Genomic DNA, 12,142 nt, shown 5'->3' on the forward strand with positions numbered 1-12,142 from the left:
TCCGTTCCCACCATCATACTCAAACACTTACATTCTGGTGGCAATGGACTATGTATCTAAGTGGGTAGAAGCAATCGCTACACCCACTAATGATACTAAGACCGTGCTGAAATTCCTCCAGAAACACATCTTCAGCAGATTTGGTGTTCCCAGAGTCCTAATCAGTGATGGGGGTACTCATTTCTGCAATAAACAGCTGTACTCTGCCATGGTCCGATATGGAATCAGCCACAAAGTGGCAATCCCGTATCATCCACAGACAAATGGGCAAGCTGAAGTCTCTAACAGAGAGCTAAAAAGAATCCTAGAACGGACTGTAATTGCCCGTAGAAAGGATTGGGCAAAGAGCTTGGATGATGCTCTGTGGGCATACAGAACAGCATTCAAGACTCCAATAGGAACCTCTCCATACCAACTTGTGTATGGCAAGGCCTGTCATCTGCCCGTGGAACTGGAACATAAAGCCTACTGGGCAACCAGATTCCTAAACCTGGATGCTAAGTTAGCTGGTGAAAAAAGATTGCTCCAGCTAAATGAGCTAGATGAATTTAGACTCAGTGCCTTTGAAAATGCTAAAATTTATAAGGAAAAGGCAAAGAAGTGGCATGACAAGAAGTTGTCATCCAGAGTCTTTGAGCCAGGACAAAAAGTTCTGCTCTTCAACTCTGGGCTCAGATTGTTCCCAGGAAAACTTAAATCCCGCTGGAGGGGTCCGTATGTGATTACAGGAGTATCACCATATGGATATGTTGAGCTTCAGGATATTGATTTGGACAAGAAGTTCATTGTTAATGGACAGAGAATCAAGCATTATCTTGAAAGCAATTTTGAGCAAGAATGCTCAAAATTGAGACTTGAGTGATTCTCAGTGAAGGTCCAGCTAAAGACAATAAAGAAGCGCTTGCTGGGAGGTAACCCGGTCATTAGCAGGTTACCTGTTTTGTTTAATCAATGTTCAATCCATATTCTCAAAGGGCAAATATCAAAATTGAAGGAATTCACAGAGTTACAGAAGGATTCAGTGCAAAAAGCAGAGAAAAAGAGCTTGCTGGCGAAAAAACGCCAGTAAAGGGTACTTTGGGCGTTAAACGCCAGAATGGGCACCATTCTGGGCGTTTAACGCCAGTAAAGGTGCCATTTTGGGCGTTAAACGCCAGAATGGGCACCATTCTGGGCGTTTAACGCCAGGTGTGCAGCATCCTGGGCGTTTAGCAAAACGCCCAGAGATGAAGGGAATTCTGGCGTTTAATGCCAGCCAGGGTACCTGACTGGGCGTTAAACGCCCACAATGGCCAACAATTGGGCGTTAAACGCCATAATGGATGCCATTCTGGGCGTTTAACGCCAGAAAGGTGGGGGGCAGAGATTTTGCTTTCTGATTAAAATTTTTTCAAACTTTCCTTTTTTGATCCATAATTTTCAACATAAACACATTTCAAACTTTCATCATTCACCTTCAAATTTTCAAAAATTAAAATCATTCTTCAAATCTCTCTCAAATCCTTCCCAAATCTTCTTCAAAAACTCAAATATTTCTTGAATTCTTTCAATATCTTCTCAAATCTCCTTCAAAATTTTCGAAATCTATCCTCTTCCCTTATGAATACATGTTCGGCCACCCCTTTCTCCCCACCATTCGAATTTGCTCTCCTCCTCTCTCCCCTCTTTCCTTTCTTTTGCTTGAGGGCAAGCAAACCTCTAAGTTTGGTGTGCTTCTCCGTGATCACTAAGCCAAGATTCATCAAGATCATGGCTCCTAAAGGAAAACAAACCAATTTAAGAGGCAAGAAAGAGAATAATCCAAAGAGTCTTTGGAATCAAGAGAAGTTCTTAACCAAAGAACATGAAGACCATTATCATAAAATAATGGGTCTGAGGTCAGTGATCCCGGAAGTCAAATTCGATCTAAAAGAAGATGAATATCCGGGGATCCAAGAGCAAATTCGAAACAGAGGATGGGAAGTTCTAACCAATCCTGAGATAAAGGTTGGAAGAAATATGGTTCAGGAATTCTACTCAAATCTGTGGCTGACAGATAAGCAGAGAATGACTGGAACTGCTTTCCATACTTACAGAACCATGGTCAGAGGGAAAGTTATTTACTTCCATCTGGACAAAATAAGAGAGGTCTTCAAATTGCCTCAACTGCAAGATGATCCTGAATCCTTTAATAGGAGAATGGTGAGAGCAGATAAGGGGTTGGATCAAGTTCTAGAGGACATTTGCCTCCCTGGAACTAAGTGGATAACCAATTCAAAAGGTGTCCCAAACCAACTCAAGAGAGGAGACCTCAAACCAATTGCAAGAGGCTGGCTAGACTTTATTGGGCGTTCCATATTGCCCACTAGCAACCGTTCTGAGGTCACTATCAAGAGAGCAGTGATGATTCATTGCATTATGCTTGGAAAAGAAGTGGAGGTTCATCATCTGATTGCTTGTAAGATCTACACAATTGCAAATAAGAATTCCACTGAAGCCAAACTGGCTTACCCAAGCTTGATCTCCTTGCTCTGTAAAGAGGCTGGGGTGAAGATGGGAGTAGATGAATTCATACCCATTGAACATCCAATCACCAAGAAGTCAATGGAAGGACAAATGCAAGACAACTCTATCAAAAAGAGGGTGCAAGAGTTCCTCCCTGAATTTCCTGAAATTGACTACTGGGCCAGCCTAGAAGCATCTATCACCAAGTTGCAAGAAACTATGGAGCAACTTAAGGAAGAACAGCAGAATCAGAACTGCATGCTCTGCAAATTGCTGAAGGAACAAGAGAAGCGGGGCGTGAACTTCAAGAGATGAAACGCCAAAAGCTCTCCCCTCAAGTTGAGGGAGCATCCACTTCTCAAAATCAAGGTTGTTGAGTCCTAACTCTGTGATAACCTCTATCATTAGGAGCCTATTTAAATTTTTGAGTTCTATTACTATTAGTCTTATCTTATATCTATTTTTGAGTCTTGTTCTTGATTCATGATTAATAAAATTTAAGGTTCATTTCTTAAAGCTATGAATGTCCTATGAATCCATCACCTCTCTTAAATGAAAAATGCTTTAATCACAAAAGAACAAGAAGTACAGGATTTCGAATTCATCTTTGAAACCAGTTGAATTAGTTTGATGTGGTGACAATACTTTTTGTTTTCTGAATGAATGCTTGAACAGTGCATATGTCTTTTGAATTTGTTGTTTTAAGAATGTTAAAATTGTTGGCTCTTGAAAGAATGATGGAAAAGGAGAACTGTTATTGAGGATCTGAAAAATCATCAAATTGATTCTTGAAGCAAGAAAAAGCAGTGAATACAAAAAAAACGAAAAAAAAAAGAGAAAAGAAAGAGAAAAAGAAAAAGAAAAGAAAGAGAAAAAGAAAAAGAAAGAAACAAAGTTGTGATCCAATGCAAAAAGAGTGTGCTTAAGAACCCTGGACACCTCTAATTGGGGACTCTAGCAAAGCTAAGTCACAATCTGAAAAGGTTCACCCAATTATGTGTCTGTGGCATGTATGTATCCGGTGGTAATACTGGAAGACAGAGTGCTTTGGGCCACAGCGAAGACTCAGAAAGTAGCTATGTTCAAGAATCATCATACTTAACTAGGAGAATCAATAACACTATCTGAGTTCTGAGTTCCTATGGATGCCAATCATTCTAAACTTCAAAGGATAAAGTGAGATGCCAAAACTGTTCAGAAGCAAAAAGCTACTAGTCCCGCTCATCTAATTGGAGCTAAGTTTCTTTGATATTTTAGAGTCTATAGTATATTCTCTTCTTTTTATTCTATTTTGATTTTCAGTTGCTTGGGGACAAGAAACAATTTAAGTTTGGTGTTGTGATGAGCGGATAATTTATACGCTTTTTGGCATTGTTTTTAGTATGTTTTTAGTATATTTTAGTTAGTTTTTATTATATTTTTATTAGTTTTTAGTTAAAATTCACTTTTCTGGACTTTACTATGAGTTTGTGTGTTTTTCTGTGATTTCAGGTATTTTCTGGCTGAAATTGAGGGTCCTGAGCAAAAAATCTGATTCAGAGGCTGAAAAGGACTGCAGATGCTGTTGGATTCTGACCTCCCTGAACTCGAAGTGGATTTTCTGGAGCTACAGAAGCCCAACTGGCGCGCTCTCAACGGCGTTGGAAAGTAGACATCCTGGTTCTCTGTCACTTTTCCCGAGATTTGATGGCCCAAACCGGCGTTGCAAATCAGCATCAGAATTCCTGGCGTTTAACGACGGAACTAGCATAAGAATTGGAGTTAAACGCCCAAACTGGCATAAAAGCTGGCGTTCAACTCCAGAAAAAGTCTCTACACATAAAAGCTTCAATGCTCAGCCCAAGCACACACCAAGTGGACCCCGGAAGTGGATTTTTACGTCATTTACTCATTTCTGTATACCCTAGGTTACTAGTTCACTATTAATAGGATCTTTTGACATTGTATCGGTACCTCATGACACTTTACACGTTTCTCATTGTATCTTCTACAGCATGAGTATCTAAACCCCATGGTTGGGGGTGAGGAGCTCTGCTGTGTCTTGATGGATTAATGCAATTATTACTGTTTTTCACTCAATCACGCTTGCTTCCATTCTAAGATATCACTTGTTTTTAAACCTGATGAATGTGATGATCCGTGACACTCATCATCATTCTCAACTATGAACGTGTGCCTGACAACCACCTCCGTTCTACCTTAGATTGAGTAGATATCTCTTGGATTCTTTAATCGGAATCTTCGTGGTATAAGCTAGAATTGAAGGCGGCATTCAAGAGAATCCGGAAGGTCTAAACCTTGTCTGTGGTATTCTGAGTAGGATTCAAGGATTGAATGACTGTGATGAGCTTTAAACTCCTGAGGGCTGGGCGTTAGTGATAGACGCAAAAGAATCACTGGATTCTATTCCAACCCGATTGAGAACCGACAGATGATTAGCCGTGCTGTGACAGAGCGCGTTGAACATTTTCACTGAGAGGATAGGAGGTAGCCATTGACAACGGTGAAATCCTACATACAGCTTGCCATGGAAGGAGCCTTGCGTGTTTGAAGAAGAAGACAGTAGGAAAGCAGAGGTTCAGAAGACAGAGCATCTCCAAAACCTCAACCTGTTCCCCATTATTGCAAAACAAGTACTTATTTCATGTTCTTTTGCTTTTTACAATCAACCCTGATAATTATTGATATCCTGACTAAGAGTTACAAGATAACCATAGCTTGCTTCAAGCCGACAATCTCCGTGGGATCGACCCTTACTCACGTAAGGTATTTGGTGGACGAAATTGTGATCACATCAATGTAGTATTCTTTGTTGTTGTATGGAATCATTATTATGGCACTTATGTGTGGACACAACTCCGTTCAACTAACCAGCAAGTGTACTGGGTCGTCCAAGTAATAAACCTTACGCGAGTAAGGGTCGATCCCACAGAGATTGTTGGTATGAAGCAAGCTATGGTCACCTTGTAAATCTCAGTTAGGCAGATTAAATTGGTTTATGGTTTCGAAAATTAATAATAAAAAGAAAATAAAAAGGGATAGAAATACTTATGTAGATTAATAGTGGGAATTTCAGATAAGTGCATGGAGATGCTGTGCTCCTCTTGAAACTCTACTTCACTACTCTTTCTTCCAATCCTTCTTACTCCTTTCCATGGCAAGCTGTATGTAGGGCTTCACTATCATCAATGGCTACTTTCAATCCTCTCGGCAAAATGGTCCTATGCGCTGTCACTGCACGGCTAATCGTCTGGAGGCGTCACCCTTGGTTGATAGCTACATCCCATCCTCTCAGTGAAAACGTTCCAAATGCTCTGTCACAGCACGGCTAATCATCTGTCGGTTCTCAATCAGGTTGGAATAGAATCCATTGATTCTTTTGCGTCTGTCACTGACGCCCAGCCTTCAGGAGTTTGAAGCTCGTCACAGTCATTCAATACCGGAATCCTACTCGAAATACCACAGACAAGGTAGACTTTCCAGATTCCCAGGATCCTACTCGGAATACCACAGACAAGGTTAGACTTTCCGGATCCTCATGAATGCCGCCATCTTTCTAGCTTATACCACAAAGATTCTGTTGGGGAATCTAAGAGATATGCGCCCGGCCTAAGGTAGAACGGAAGTGGTTGTCAATCACGCGCGTTCATAAGTGAGAATGATGATGAGTGTCATGGATCATCACATTCATCAAAGTTAAGTGCAACGTATATCTTGGAATAAGAATAAAAGAGAGTTGAATAGAAAGGAATAGTAATTGTATTGAAACTTGAGGTACAGCAGAGCTCCACACCCTTAATCTATGGTGTGCAGAAACTCCACTGTTGAAAATACATAAGTAAAAGGTTCAGGCATGGCCGAATGGCCAGCCCCCATGAATGTGATCAATAGTCTCCTTAGATGAAGGATAAAACAAAACTGAGACCAAAGATGTCTAATACAATAGTAACTTATCCTATTTATACTAGACTAGCTACTAGGGTTTACATGAGTAAGTAATTGATGCATAAATCCACTTCCGGGGCCCACTTGGTGTATGTTTGGGCTGAGCTTGATCTATCCACGAGCTGAGGCTTTTCTTGGAGTTGAACTCCAAGTTATGACGTGTTTTGGGCGTTCAACTCCGGATCATGACGTTTTTCTGGCGTTTAACTCCAGACAGCAGCATGTACTTGGCGTTCAACGCCAAGTTACGTCGTCAATTTCCGAATAAAGTATGGACTATTATATATTGCTGGAAAGCTCTAGATGTCTACTTTCCAACGCCATTGAGAGCGTGCCATTTGGAGTTCTGTAGCTCCAGAAAATCCATTTCGAGTGCAGGGAGGTCAGATTCCAACAGCATCAGCAGTCCTTTTGTCAGCCTTTTTCAGAGTTTTGCTCAAGTCCCTCAATTTCAGCTAGAATTTACCTGAAATCACAGAAAAACACACAAACTCATAGTAAAGTCCAGAAATGTGAATTTAACATAAAAACTAATGAAAACATCCCTAAAAGTAGCTTGAACTTACTAAAAACTACCTAAAAACAATGCCAAAAAGCGTATAAATTATCCGCTCATCAGTATTACTTGGACGACCCAGTGCACTTGCTAGTTAGTTGTGTGGGATTACAAAAGTGTGATTGCAATTTCGTGCACCAAAACACAGCAGAGCTCCTCACCCCCACCTATGGGGTTTAGAGGATCATACTGTAGAAGATACAATAGGATTTGTCAAAATGTCATAAGTTACAAAATAAATCTCTAAAAGTAGTTTTTATACTAAACTAGTAACCTAGGTTCACAGAGAATGAGTAACTAGATGCAGAGAGTGCAGAAATCCACTTCTGGGGCCTACTTGGTGAGTATTTGGTCTAAGCTTCCTAGCTTTCACGTGCATGTGCCATTTCTGGAGTTAAACGCGAGCTTGGATGCCAGTTTGGGCGTTTAACTCTAGCTTTGGTGCCCGTTCTGGCATTTTACGCCAGAAAAGGGTCACTGGTGGGCTTTTAAATGCCATTTTGGCCCATCAAATATCAGGCAAAGTTTGGACTATCATATATCGCTGAAAAGCCCAAGATGTCTAATTTCTAACGCAATTGAGAGTGCGCGGTTTGTAGCGCTAGAAAATTCACTTCGAGTGTAGAAGGGTGATGAGCGGATAATTTATACGCTTTTTGGCATTGTTTTTAGGTAGTTTTTAGTAAGTTTAAGCTACTTTTAGGGATGTTTTCATTAGTTTTTATGTTAAATTCATATTTCTGGACTTTACTATGAGTTTGTGTGTTTTTTTGTGATTTCAGGTAATTTCTGGCTGAAATTGAGGGACTTGAGCAAAACTCTGAAAAAGGCTGACAAAAGGACTGCTGATGCTGTTGGAATCTGACCTCCCTGCACTCGAAATGGATTTTCTGGAGCTACAGAACTCCAAATGGCACGCTCTCAATGGCGTTGGAAAGTAGACATCTAGAGCTTTCCAGCAATATATAATAGTCCATACTTTATTCGGAAATTGACGACGTAACTTGGCGTTGAACGCCAAGTACATGCTGCTGTCTGGAGTTAAACGCCAGAAAAACGTCATGATCCGGAGTTGAACGCCCAAAACACGTCATAACTTGGAGTTCAACTCCAAGAAAAGCCTCAGCTCGTGGATAGATCAAGCTCAGCCCAAACATACACCAAGTGGGCCCCGGAAGTGGATTTATGCATCAATTACTTACTCATGTAAACCCTAGTAGCTAGTTTATTATAAATAGGACTTTTTACTAGTGTATTAGACATCTTGGGACGTTTAGTTCTCAGATCATGGGGGCTGGTCATTCGGCCATGCCTGAAACTTTTACTTATGTATTTTCAACAGTGGAGTTTCTGCACACCATAGATTAAGGGTGTGGAGCTCTGCTGTACCTCAAGTTTCAATACAATTACTATTACTTTATATTCAATTCTCTTTTATTCTTATTCCAAGATATACGTTGCACAACACTTTGATGAATGTGATGATCCGTGACACTCATCATCATTCTCACTTATGAACGCGCGTGATTGACAACCACTTCCGTTCTACCTTAGGCCGAGCGCATATCTCTTAGATTCCCCAACAGAATCTTCGTGGTATAAGCTAGATAGATGGTGGCATTCATGGGGATCCAGAAAGTCTAACCTTATCTGTGGTATTCCGAGTAGGATCCTGGGAATCTGGAAAGTCTAACCTTGTCTGTGGTATTCCGAGTAGGATTCCGGTATTGAATGACTGTGACGAGCTTCAAACTCCTGAAGGCTGGGCGTTAGTGACAGACGCAAAAGAATCAATGGATTCTACTCCAACCTGATTGAGAACCGACAGATGATTAGCCGTGCTGTGACAGAGCATTTGGACCATTTTCACTGAGAGGATGGGATGTAGCTATCAACCAAGGGTGATGCCTCCAGACGATTAGCCGTGCAGTGACAGCGCATAGGACCATTTTCCCGAGAGGATTAAAAGTAGCCATTGATGATAGTGATGCCCTACATACAGCTTGCCATGGAAAGGAGTAAGAAGGATTGGAAGAGCGAATAGTGAAGCAGAGTTTCAAGAAGAGCACAGCATCTCCATACACTTATCTGAAATTCCCACTCTTGATTTACATAAGTATTTCTATCCCTTTTATTTTCTTTTTACTATTAATTTTTGAAAACCAAAACTATTTAATCTGCCTAACTGAGATTTACAAGGTGACCATAGCTTGCTTCATACCAACAATCTCTGTGGGATCGACCCTTACTCGCGTAAGGTTTATTACTTGGACGACCCAGTACACTTGCTGGTTAGTTGAACGGAGTTGTGAATTCAAATAGAGCCAATTATTAAATTTCATACAAGTACAAAGACAATAGATCACAATTTCGTCCACCAAGTTTTTGGCGCCGTTGCCGGGGATTGTTGAGTTTGGACAACTGACGGTTCATCTTGTTGCTCGGATTAGGTAATTTTCTTTTCAAAAATCTTTTTCAAAATTTTTCTTTTATTTTTCGTTTTTCCAAAAATATTTTCGAAAAAAAAATTAATAAAAATCCAAAAAAAAAAATTAGAAAATCATAAAAACCAAAAAATATTTTGTGTTTCTTGTTTGAGTCTTGAGTCAATTTTTAAGTTTGGTGTCAATTGCATGCTTTAAAAATCTTTTCTTGCATTTTTTGAAAAATCCATGCATTCATAGTGTTCTTCATGATCTTCAAGTTGTTCTTGATAAGTCCTCTTGTTTGATCTTGATGATTTCTTGTTTTGTGTCTTATGTTATTTTTCATATGCATTTTTTGTTTGTTAGAGTCCATGCATTAAAGATTTCTAAGTTTGGTGCCTTGCATGTTTTCTTTGCATCAAAAATTTTTCAAAATTATGTTCTTGATGTTCATCATGATCTTCAAAGTGTTCTTGGTGTTCATCTTGACATTCATAGCATTCTTGCATGCATTCATTGTTTTGATCTAAAAATTTCATGCATTGAGTATTTTTGTTATTTTTCTCTCTCATAATTAAAAATTCAAAAATCAAAAAAAATATCTTTTCCTTATTTCCCTCCAAATTTTTGAAATTTTGGGTTGACTTGGTCAAAAATTTTAGAAAAAAATTAGTTGTTTCTTACAAGTCAAGTCGAAATTTCAAATTTTAAAAATCTTATCTTTTCAAAATCTTTTTCAAAAATTATATCTTTTTCATTTTTTCTATTTTTCAAAAATTTCAAAAATCTTTTTCAAAATATTTTCAAAATCTTTTTCTTATCTTTATATCAAATTTTCGAAAATATGCTAACAATTAATGTGATTGGTTCAAAAATTTGAAGTTTGTTACTTTCTTGTTAAGAAAGGTTCAATCTTTAAGTTCTAGAATCTTATCTTGTAGTTTCTTGTTAGTAAAGTAAATAATTTCAAAATTTTTGAATTAAATCTTTTTATCTCTTATTTTATCTTCTTCTCGAAATTTTATCTTTTTCAAAATTTGATTTCAAAATATCTTATCTAACTTCTTATCTTCTTATCTTTTTAAAATTTGATTTCAAATCTTTTTCAATCAACTAACTAACTTTTTGTTTGTTTCTTATCTTTTTCAAAACCACCTAACTAATTTTCCCTCTTCAATTTTCGAAAATATCTCTCTCTTTTTCAAAAATTCTTTTTAATTAACTAAATGTTTCATGTTTTAATTTTAATTACAATTTATCTCTAATTTTCGAAAATTACTAACCCCTTTTTAAAATTATTTTCGAAATTCTCTTTCTCTTTTCTTCTTCTATTTTATTATTTATTTACTAACACTTCTCTTCACCTCTCTTCATCTAAAAATCCGAACCATTCTTCTTCACTCTTTCCCCCCTTTCTTCTACTACTAACATAAAGGAATCTCTATACTGTGACATAGAGGATTCCTCTTTCTTTTCTTGTTTTCTTCTCTTTCATATGAGCAGGAACAGGGAAAAAGGCACTCTTGTTGAAATTGATCCAGAACCTGAAAGGAATCTGAAGAGAAAATTAAGAGAAACTAAATTACAACAATCCAGAAACAACCTTTCAGAAATTTTCGAACAAGAAAAGGAGATGGCAGCCGAAAATAATAATAATGCAAGGAGAATGCTTGGTGACTTCACAAAGCCAACGTCCAAGTTTGATGGAAGAAGCATCCCCATTCCTACCATTGGAGCCAACAACTTTGAGCTTAAGCCTCAGCTAGTTGCCTTAATGCAACAAAACTGCAAGTTTTATGGACTTCCATCTGAAGATCCTTATCAGTTTTTAACTGAGTTCTTGCAGATCTGTGAGACTGTAAAGACGAATGGAGTTGATCCTGAAGTCTACAGACTCATGCTTTTCCCTTTTGCTGTAAGAGACAGAGCTAGAATATGGTTGGATTCACAACCTAAGGATAGCCTGGACTCCTGGGATAAGCTGGTCACAACCTTCTTGGATAAATTCTTTCCTCCTCAAAAGCTGAGCAAGCTGAGAGTGGATGTTCAAACCTTCAAACAAAAAGATGGTGAATCCCTCTATGAAGCTTGGGAAAGATACAAGCAGCTGACCAAAAAATGTCCATCTGACATGTTTTCAGAATGGACCATATTAGATATATTCTATTATGGTCTATCTGAATTTTCGAAAATGTCATTGGACCATTCTGCAGGTGGATCTATTCACCTAAAGAAAATGCCTGAAGAGGCTCAAGAACTCATTGACATGGTTGCAAACAACCAATTCATGTACACTTCTGAGAGGAATTCCGTGAATAATGGGATACCTCAGAAGAAAGGAGTTCTTGAAATTGATGCTCTGAATGCCATATTGGCTCAGAACAAAGTGTTGACTCAACAGGTCAACATGATCTCTCAAAATCTGAATGGATGGCAACATGCATCCAACAGTACTAGAGAGGCAGCTTCTGAAGAAGCTTATGATCCTGAGAACCCTGCCATGGCAGAGGTTAATTACATGGGTGAACCTTATGGAAACACCTATAACTCATCATGGAGAAATGATCCAAATTTCTCATGGAAGGATCAACAAAAGCCTCAACAAGGCTTTAACAATGGTAGATGCAATAGGCTGAGCAATAGCAAGCCATATCCATCATCTTCTCAGCAACAGACAGAGAATTCTGAACAAAACACTTCTAATTTAGCCAATATAGTCTCTGATCTGTCA

At 38.7% G+C, this 12,142-nt stretch overlaps 1 non-coding gene across 1 annotated transcript; it reads right to left on the minus strand.

The window, feature by feature from the left end:
- Window positions 1–11,440: 11,440 nt before the first annotated feature.
- Window positions 11,441–11,544, minus strand: LOC130938330 (small nucleolar RNA R71). Its single transcript, XR_009069500.1, has one exon. It is a non-coding gene; the product is annotated as a small nucleolar RNA R71 (small nucleolar RNA).
- Window positions 11,545–12,142: the final 598 nt, after the last annotated feature.

Source organism: Arachis stenosperma, chromosome 6 (genome assembly GCF_014773155.1).
Source record: "Arachis stenosperma cultivar V10309 chromosome 6, arast.V10309.gnm1.PFL2, whole genome shotgun sequence".
NCBI lineage: Eukaryota > Viridiplantae > Streptophyta > Magnoliopsida > Fabales > Fabaceae > Arachis > Arachis stenosperma.